At 37.6% G+C, this 8889-nt stretch overlaps 1 non-coding gene across 1 annotated transcript; it reads right to left on the bottom strand.

The window, feature by feature from the left end:
- Window positions 1-5992: 5992 nt before the first annotated feature.
- Window positions 5993-6099, bottom strand: LOC141682699 (small nucleolar RNA R71). Its single transcript, XR_012559919.1, has one exon. It is a non-coding gene; the product is annotated as a small nucleolar RNA R71 (small nucleolar RNA).
- Between the last annotated feature and the right edge of the window lie 2790 nt (window positions 6100-8889).

The following is an 8889-nucleotide window of genomic DNA, read 5'->3' as shown; positions in this document are numbered from 1 at the left end:
TTGACAAGGTCACCACATGCTCATCCTCCCCTGTTGTAAAGATAATACTCGGGGACCCAGCTTTTCCACCATCATCATAAACACCAGTCCTCCAAAACTCCAGTATTTGCTTGCCTGAGAGAACCTAGGGTTGGGTCAGTGCATAGCTTATTTCACTTCGATCAAGAAAGTCTTGGATGAAATGAAGTTCTGAAGGAGCCTCATCCTTAGAAAGAGTAGCCATGTAGTTATTAGGAACAAACTTGGCTCCATCATAGATTAGATCTTTGGGTGCCATTTCTGCAAAAAAATAAGTGAGAAAATGTGTGTTCACAAGGTGTTTGTTAAAATGCCTATAAGAAAGTCCGTTAGAGAATATTAGAGAGTGAGAGAGAGAATAAAAGAGATTAGAAAGTAAAAAATAGTAGGCAAAATATTGTAAAATCTTTTAACTCGCTTATTTATACACTCTACGTGACAACGGTCAATTTTGTGAAGCAGAACGGTCTTTTTACACCTGGCAGCATGGAAACGGTCAAAAAGTAATGAGTGGGCACGGTAAACGTGCATTAATTATTGCTCACATGTTGTTACCAAAACAAACACGTAACCCAAAAACCAAATGATTATCACTGTTTTTATCTCACTTAATTATTTTCTGACAAAATATAATCGTTATAGTAAATACTAAAAATAAGCCAAGTAATTAAATAATGCCACGTAAGCATCAGAGTTTCTATCAGAATTTGCATCAGAACTTGACTATTATCAGAATTTAACTATCATCGGAACATGGCTTCTGTACTCAAAAAGTGAATATCTGTTTCTGTGATTCTTCACACAAATACTGATTGGTTTCTTCAGAGTTTAATCATCAGAACTTTCATCAGAACTTGTCCTCAGAAATTATGCGAATAATACTTAACTGTTTGTCAAAAACAACTTAATCACCACAGTAATTTTCATCATTCATATGGAGTGAGAGTGTGTGCATTTGCAAATGATCAGATAAAGATTAAAGTCTGATAAACTTCAGTATATCTTAGAAATAAGGCATAACTAAGAAAGGTGCTTAAAATCTGTCTTTAATTCTGAAGTCTACTATAGAATAAATTTATGTAAGAGTCTACCTCAACTGTTTGTGCTCATTTTATGCATCTTTTAACATTCTTTTTGCGGTGGCTTCGCAGTGTAAATGAGTCACAACTGCTATCAGAATTTATGCTATTATCAGAGTATTTCTCCAGTAATCAAAGAATGTGAAAAGTCACCCAGAAAAATTTATTTGCTTTTCTAATGCATATAACTTATTACCAGCAATGCACTTGGGTCTTCCCTTTCACATATTTACTCTAGATCTCAAAGGAGTACCTGACTTCAATTTTCTTTTCTTTTGTTTTCTTCAGATAAGTGAGGCTTATCAAGCATGTAGTTCATCCTTAAGATTTACTGACATCAGAATTTGACAGATAAGAAACAAAAATCTAGTTTGTGACTTAGTAATAAGATACACAAAGTAAATTTGACTAAGATCAAAATTAGAGTTTGCTTGTGTTATTGATTTCCACATAAACAATTAATTGAAACATGGGATACACAGTTTGTTAAAGACTACTAAGTCAGTATCTAACAAATAATCCTCATTGGAGTGAATAGTCACAAGACATTCAAAACACTATCAGAGTATATAGAATCATATTAGATAACAACCGTTATTTAACATATTACAATTTAAGCACAGATTACATGGAGATAGGACAATCTGTAAACACTGATCATAAAGTCTGATATATGAGAACAAAAACTAAACAGATTTTGAGAAAGAACCTGAAACCATTCCAAGTTCATTTACCAGTTGTGAAGATATCTGAAACCTAGATTAGGTTTTGTGAAGATATCTGCTAGTTGTTGATCTGTTGGAACAAAATGCAATTCCACTGTACCTTCCATCACATGTTCCCTGATAAAATGGTACCTAATGCTGATGTGTTTTGTCATTGAGTGTTGAACTGGATTAAATGTCATAGCAATAACACTTTGATTATCACCCTAAATGGGTATTTTAGAAAATTCTAACCCATAGTCCAGTAGTTGATTCTTCATCCAAAGAATCTATGCACAACAGCTTCCTGCAACAATATATTCTGCTTCTGCAGTTGATGTGGAAATTGATTTCAGTTTCTTGTTAAACCAAGAAACCAATCTGCCTCCAAGAAACTGGTAGCTTCCACTAGTGCTTTTCCTGTCAATTTTGCATCCTGCAAAATATGCATCTGAGTAACCTATTAGCTTAAAATCTGATTCTCTAGGATACCACAATCCTAGATCAGCTGTACCCTTGAGGTACTTGAAAATTCTTTTCACAGCTACTAGATGAGGTTCTCTTGGATTAGCCTGAAATCTTGCACAACGACAAGTAGCATACATGATATCAGGTCTACTTGCAGTTAAATAGAGTAAAGAGCCAATCATACCTCTATAGTTAGTAATATCTACTGATGCTCCGATATCTTTATCTAACTTGGTTGTAGTGGCCGTGGGAGTGGATGCAGTTGAACTGTCTTGCATTCCAAATTTCTTGAGTAAATTTCTGGTGTACTTGGATTGATTTATGAAAGTACCTTCTTCATTTTGCTTAACTTGGAGTCCCAGAAAATAGCTAAGTTCTCCCATCATAGTCATTTGATATCTTGACTGCATTAGCATTGTAAACCTTTCACAGAGTTTGGCATTTATAGAACCAAAAATGATATCATCAACATATATATGTACCAAAAGTAAGTCATTTCCATGGTTGAGGTAGAACAGTGTTTTATTAATTATGTCTCTGTTAAAACCACTTTCTAGAAGGAATTGAGCTAAAGTCTCATACCATGCTCTAGGAGCTTGCTTAAGGCCATAAAGTGCTTTATCAAGTCTGTAGACATGATTAGGAAATTTTGGATCTATAAATCCTGAAGGTTGTTCAACATATACCTCTTCTTCCAATTCTCCATTGAGAAAAACAATTTTCACATCCATTTGAAAGACTTTAAACTTCATGTGAGCATCATAAGCTAAAAAGATTCGTATGGCTTCCAATCTAGAAACTGGAGCAAATGTTTCATCATAGTCAATACCCTCCTGTTGAGAGTAACCTTTAGCAACCGGCCTTGCTTTGTTTCTTGTAATTATGCTATCACTGTCAGTTTTGTTTCTGAACTCCCATTTTATCCCAAAAATAAATATGTTCTTTGGTCTTGGCACTAGGGTCCAGACTTTATTTCTTTCAAATTCATTTAACTCTTCCTGCATTGCTTGCACCCAATCAGCATCTTGAAGAGCTTCTTCCACTTCTTTGGTTCAGTCTGAGATAGAAAGGAATGATAGAGACATTCATTTGATGTTGTTGTTCTAGTTCTGACACCTGCTTCAGGATCTCCAATTATTAAGTCAGGTGTGTGTGATTTGGTCCACTTCCTTGCAGATGGAAGTTAATCTCTAGAACTGGATCCTCCTCCATGATCCATGCTGTCTCCATCAGCATTTTCTGATGCTCCCCCTGAAGTTATGCTCTCTGAAATTTCAGAATTTGAGTTGGATCCTTCAGGGTTTGAAGAATCCGAGTTTCCAGAATTATCAGAATTTGGCTCATCAAAACTTGATGAATCAGAACTTGAAGAACCAGTGACAGGTTCTAATGCTTCATGAGAGTCTTGATATGTGGTAGGATTATTAGATTGCTCCCCCTAAACAGGTGCATTTTCCTTTGGAGTAATTACCACAATTTCAATGACATCAGAATTTAACCCGTCAGAACTTACAGAATTAGGATTTAGGTCATCAGAATTTACAGAATCAGAATTTAAATCTTCATTTTCAAATCTCAGCTGATCATGATCATTAAAATCTTCAAGTCCAGTAATCTTTTTATCATCAAAAGATACATTGATAGATTCCATGACAACCCTTGTTCTTAAATTATAGACTCTGAAGGCTTTGTGGAAAGTGGATATCCAACAAAAATTTCTTCATCATCTTTTAGATCAAATTTTGACAGCTGTTTGATAGTGGCATTTTATATCACTTAGAGCATCTCATAACAGCTTGTATTGGTGTCTTGGACTCAAGTATTTTGTGTATTTGACGCGTTTTCTATTGTTTTTGCATTTCAGGGTATAACTTGCTTAGATAGGTGGTTTTCATCAAATAAAGCTTAAGGAAGTACTTGGAATCAGTCTAGGGGTGATGAGCAAAGGAATTAGCACAAACAGGAGCAAAATGAAGAATTTTCCAGAAGGGTAACACGCGACCGCGCGCTAGGAGCACGCGACCGCGCGCTAGGAGAACGCGACCGCGTGCCAGCAGGCGACCGCGTGGAGGGAGCATACGACCGCGTGCATTCGGAATTTCAGATTCTGGTTTTATTTGTTTTCAATTCTGTTTGGGCTTCTATTGGCACGGTGACTCCTGGACTTTATATAAACCTTATGGGAAGACGTTTTCTTAAACAGGAGCGAAGGAAAGAAGATTGAGAAGACCATTTTAGCACACAACAACGAAGAAGAGGGAGCATTAGTTTATCTTGTGATTTTTTTAATTTGTTATAATAGTGGATGCTAGTTTTCTCTATGCTTTGAACCTTAATACTCTTGTGACGTACTTCATTATTTATTTTCAGCCTTATATCATTGTGTTATTAACATGCTTTCATATAAACCCATGGTGACGATGAGTTCTATTATGGGCTAATCATTATCATGGGGTTCTAACAGATTTACTTATGGAGTTTTATAGTTAATTTGTTCCGATACCTTAGTGTGTGGTGATAGATTGATATCCTGGTACTGGTTGTGCTTATTCGTCTTATGTGCGTAGCTAACATATAAGATAGCGTGTTAATCTCTATTGAAGCAACAGTGAATATAGAGTTTTAGAAATTTCCATGCTAACATAGGTTCATGTATTTGTTATGCATGATTCGTATGTAATTTTAACCATCTTACTTGCCCTATGTAATTACGATAGATAACTTGCACATTAAACCGTTATATTTTCAATTCTTATAGACATATAAGGACTAAGCATAATTGGTGTATATTCCACTTCTATCTCTTTTGTGGATGCTTGGTAGTAGGGTATTCGTACAACAAAAATTGGCGTTTACTAGTTTCATGTTATCTGATTAGTGTCATCACCATCACATGCTAAGGTTAAGAATAATGACTTTGAATGAAGTAGTAATGAAGTTAGAATTTCATGTTTGTCATATATAGTAATTCAACCTCAATTCTCTTAGTTAATGTTATTTAGTATAATCTCTTAGTTTAATAAAAACCCAATTTGTTATTTGTCTTAGCATTGAGCGATAACCATACATTGTTGCATATGTGCATAAATTGAACTTAACCTAAACCAGTCTTTGTGGGAACGAATCTGATTTATATCTTATACTACTTGCGAACGCGTATACTTGCGTGAATATTAGCGCGTGTTTTCTCCCTAACAAGTTTTTGGTGCCGCTGCTGGGGAGTCGGTGTTAATTTTTAATTTATGTGCTTGTCATCAGTGGTCGTTAAAGTTCACTGACTCGGACTATTTTACTCTCACAGTTTATTTGTTTGTGTTTCAGGTACTCATTACAATGGGAGTTCCAGTAGCACGAACGAAAGCCTTGATGGATTTTTCTCAACCCAAGATCAATGACATTCAATCTAGCATTGTTCGTCCAGCTATCACAGCTAATACCTTTGAGATCAATCCTGGCATAATTCAATGGGTGCAGAATTTAATCCAGTTTGGGGGTTCTCCAACTGAAGATCCCAATATGCACATTAGGGATTTCATTGAGATCTGTGACACCTTCAAGTTCAACGGTGTTTCTGAGGATGCTGTGAAGCTGAGACTGTTCCCATTCTCTCAGAGGGATAAGGCTAAGAGCTGGTTACGCTCTCTACCAGCTGGTTCGATTACTACTTGGGAAGATCTTGCTCAGAAGTTTCTTACTAAATTCTTCCCTATGGCGAAGATAGCTGCACTCAGGAATGATATTACTCAATTTGCGTAGCAAATGGGAGAATCGCTATGTGAAGCTTGGGAGCGCTATAAGGAGATGCTTACGAAGTGTCCTCATCATGGAATGCCGGATTGGATGATCATCAATTGTTTTTATAATGGGTTGGGAGCACAGTCCAGACCCATGCTCGATGCAGTATCAGGCGGAGCATTATGGGCAAAGAGCTATGAGGAAGCTTATGATCTAATTGAACTGATGGCTGCTAATGAATATCAGTATCCAACCCAGAGATGTCCACAGGGCAAGGTAGCAGGAGTTCTTGAAGTGGATACAACTACGACTATCACTGCTCAACTAAAGGCGTTGTCTATGAAGATCGATTATATGGCTAACTATGGTGTTAAGCAGATAATTAGTGTTGTGAGCTGTGTGCAAGTCCGCATGTGACAGAGCAATGCGCTATATCTAGTGACTCAGCTCAGTTTGTGAGCAACTTTTAGAGATCGCAGCAACAAGTTCCAGACACTTATCATCCTGACAACTGGAATCATCCTAACTTCAGCTGGAGCAATAATCAGAATACGATGCAACAGCCGTTCCAGCAGTTTGGAAATAAGCTATTCAACCCTCCTGGTTTTCAGTAACAAATTACACCAAAACAACAAACTCATGGTGCATGTCTATCTTCGAATGAAAAATCTGAATTGGAGGAGTTGCGGCTTATGTGCAAAAACCAGGCACTTACATGCCAAAGTCAGGCTGTTTCTATCAAGATTCTGGAGAACTAAATAGGGCAAATTGCTAATGCCTTATTGAATCGACCACCAGGAACGCTTCCTAATGATACAGAATCAAATCTAGGCAAGAGGGAAGTTGAAGAACAGGTGAACGCCATCACCTTGAGGTCTAGAAAGGTCGCAAGCCCCCAAATTCAGCAAGACAAAGAGCCTGAAAAATCTCAAGTTTCAGAAAATGCAGTTGTGGCTGAAGAAGATGGTGCAGAAGGAAGCAGAGGTGTAACCAAGGAAGACTACTGTGGAACACACTCCTCCTGAGGGTAATACAGGGGAGAAACAGATCTATCCTCCACCTCCTTTTCCTAAGAGGCTACAAAAGAAAAAGCTGGATAAGCAGTTTGAGAAGTTTTTGGAGGTGTTCAAGAAACTTCATATCAACATACCTTTTGCTGAAGCTCTTGAACAGATGCCTAGCTATGCGAGGTTTATGAAAGGTATTCTCTCTCAGAAAGTGAAGATGACTTAGAGACTATTGCTCTAACGGAGGAATGCAGTGTTGTACTGCAACAGAAGTTGCCTCCGAAGCTTAAAGATCCTGGAAGCTTCACTATTCCTTACACCATCGGAAACTTGTCGTTCGACAAGTATTTATGTGATTTAGAAGCTAGCATCAATCTGATGCCCTTATCTATCTTCAAGAAGCTTGGTCTGCCTAATCCGAAACCAACATACATGTCATTGCAACTAGCTGACCGTTCCATCGCTTATCCACGAGGTATAGTGGAGGATGTCTTGGTCAAGGTGGATAAACTCATCTTCCCTATTGACTTTGTAATTCTTGATTTTGAGGAAGATAAGAAGATTCCCATTATCTTGAGAAGACCATTCTTGGCTACAGGATGAACTATGATCGATGTGCAAAAAGGAGAGCTTTCGATGAAGGTTTATGATCGAAAGGTCACTTTTAATGTGTTTAAGGATATAAAGTTACCCACAGCTAAAGAGGAGTGCTTTAAAGTAGAGTGGGTCGACTCTGTAGTAAATTCAGAGCCTGAGCAATTTCCAAAGTCAGATACCTTAGAGAGATCCTTAATAGGGGAAACAGTTATTAAAGATAAAGAAGGAGCAGAGCAATTACAGGATTTGAATGCACCTCCATGGATGAGGAAGTTGGATATACCATTTGATTCTTTTGGGTTAGCAAAGCTGAAAATTTCTCAGGAGCGTTTTGAACCATTTATTCAAGAAGCTCCCACACTTGAGCTCAACTGAATGCCATATCACTTGAGTTATTCATTCTTAGGTGCACCCCATGATAAGGGGTTGGGATATATTTTTGATGATGTAGAGAGTGGTTGGACGGATATCTCATGTGCAACAAGTAGTTGATAGGAATGGTATTGGTGATGCACAGTATAGAAGATTGACTAGGCGTATGGAGGCCATGCATGTCATCCACCGATATTTTGCTGAAGATTTGACACACGCTTTCGGTACTGTTGTTTGAGACACTGGTGGTGAGGTTGATTGGCCACCAGATCCTCCACCCGATGAGGTTGATTCTCCCGCTAATTAGGTATGCCTGAAATCCTTATTATTAACTTCAATCAGGATATTGAAAATTTTAAGTTTTTGGGTGATAATGTAAGGATTAGTAGTGTGTGTGTGTCTATATAGATTCATATAGATTCATATTGCATGTTTAGTTGTAGTTCATTCATATTTCTGCATGATTGTTCATTTAGGACATATTTGTTTGTATTTTTGTTTGTGTTATTATGTGAGTCCATGTAGTTGCATTTTCATGGATATGCCATGATCCCTTTGTGTTGCTTTACCGATTAATATGTGATATTGATGCGAGTGTAGTGATAGCGTTAGAGTGATGTTGAATCTTGTTAGCTTGACATACATGCTAGAAACACTTGTAATTTCGGTTGGGAACCGACAGATAACCCATTATATCTTTAAACATTTCCTTATAGGCGCGTGCTCACTCAAAAATACCACTACCTGCTCTGGCAACCGGAAGCCCTCAACGCGGTAGGGACCATCAGGTATGCTCTTACGAGGAGTGCATCTAAGCCTGGCCATCTTCTTGCTTAACTGCCATGGTTAGATTAAAACAAAACATATGAGTATAAAACTCAGCAAGTAACTATAAGCAGTTCTACGATA

The sequence above is a fragment of the Apium graveolens genome, chromosome 1 (genome assembly GCF_009905375.1).
Source record: "Apium graveolens cultivar Ventura chromosome 1, ASM990537v1, whole genome shotgun sequence".
NCBI lineage: Eukaryota > Viridiplantae > Streptophyta > Magnoliopsida > Apiales > Apiaceae > Apium > Apium graveolens.
The sequence above is the reverse complement of the archived record's forward strand: the minus strand, read 5'-3'. Positions and strand labels throughout refer to the sequence as shown.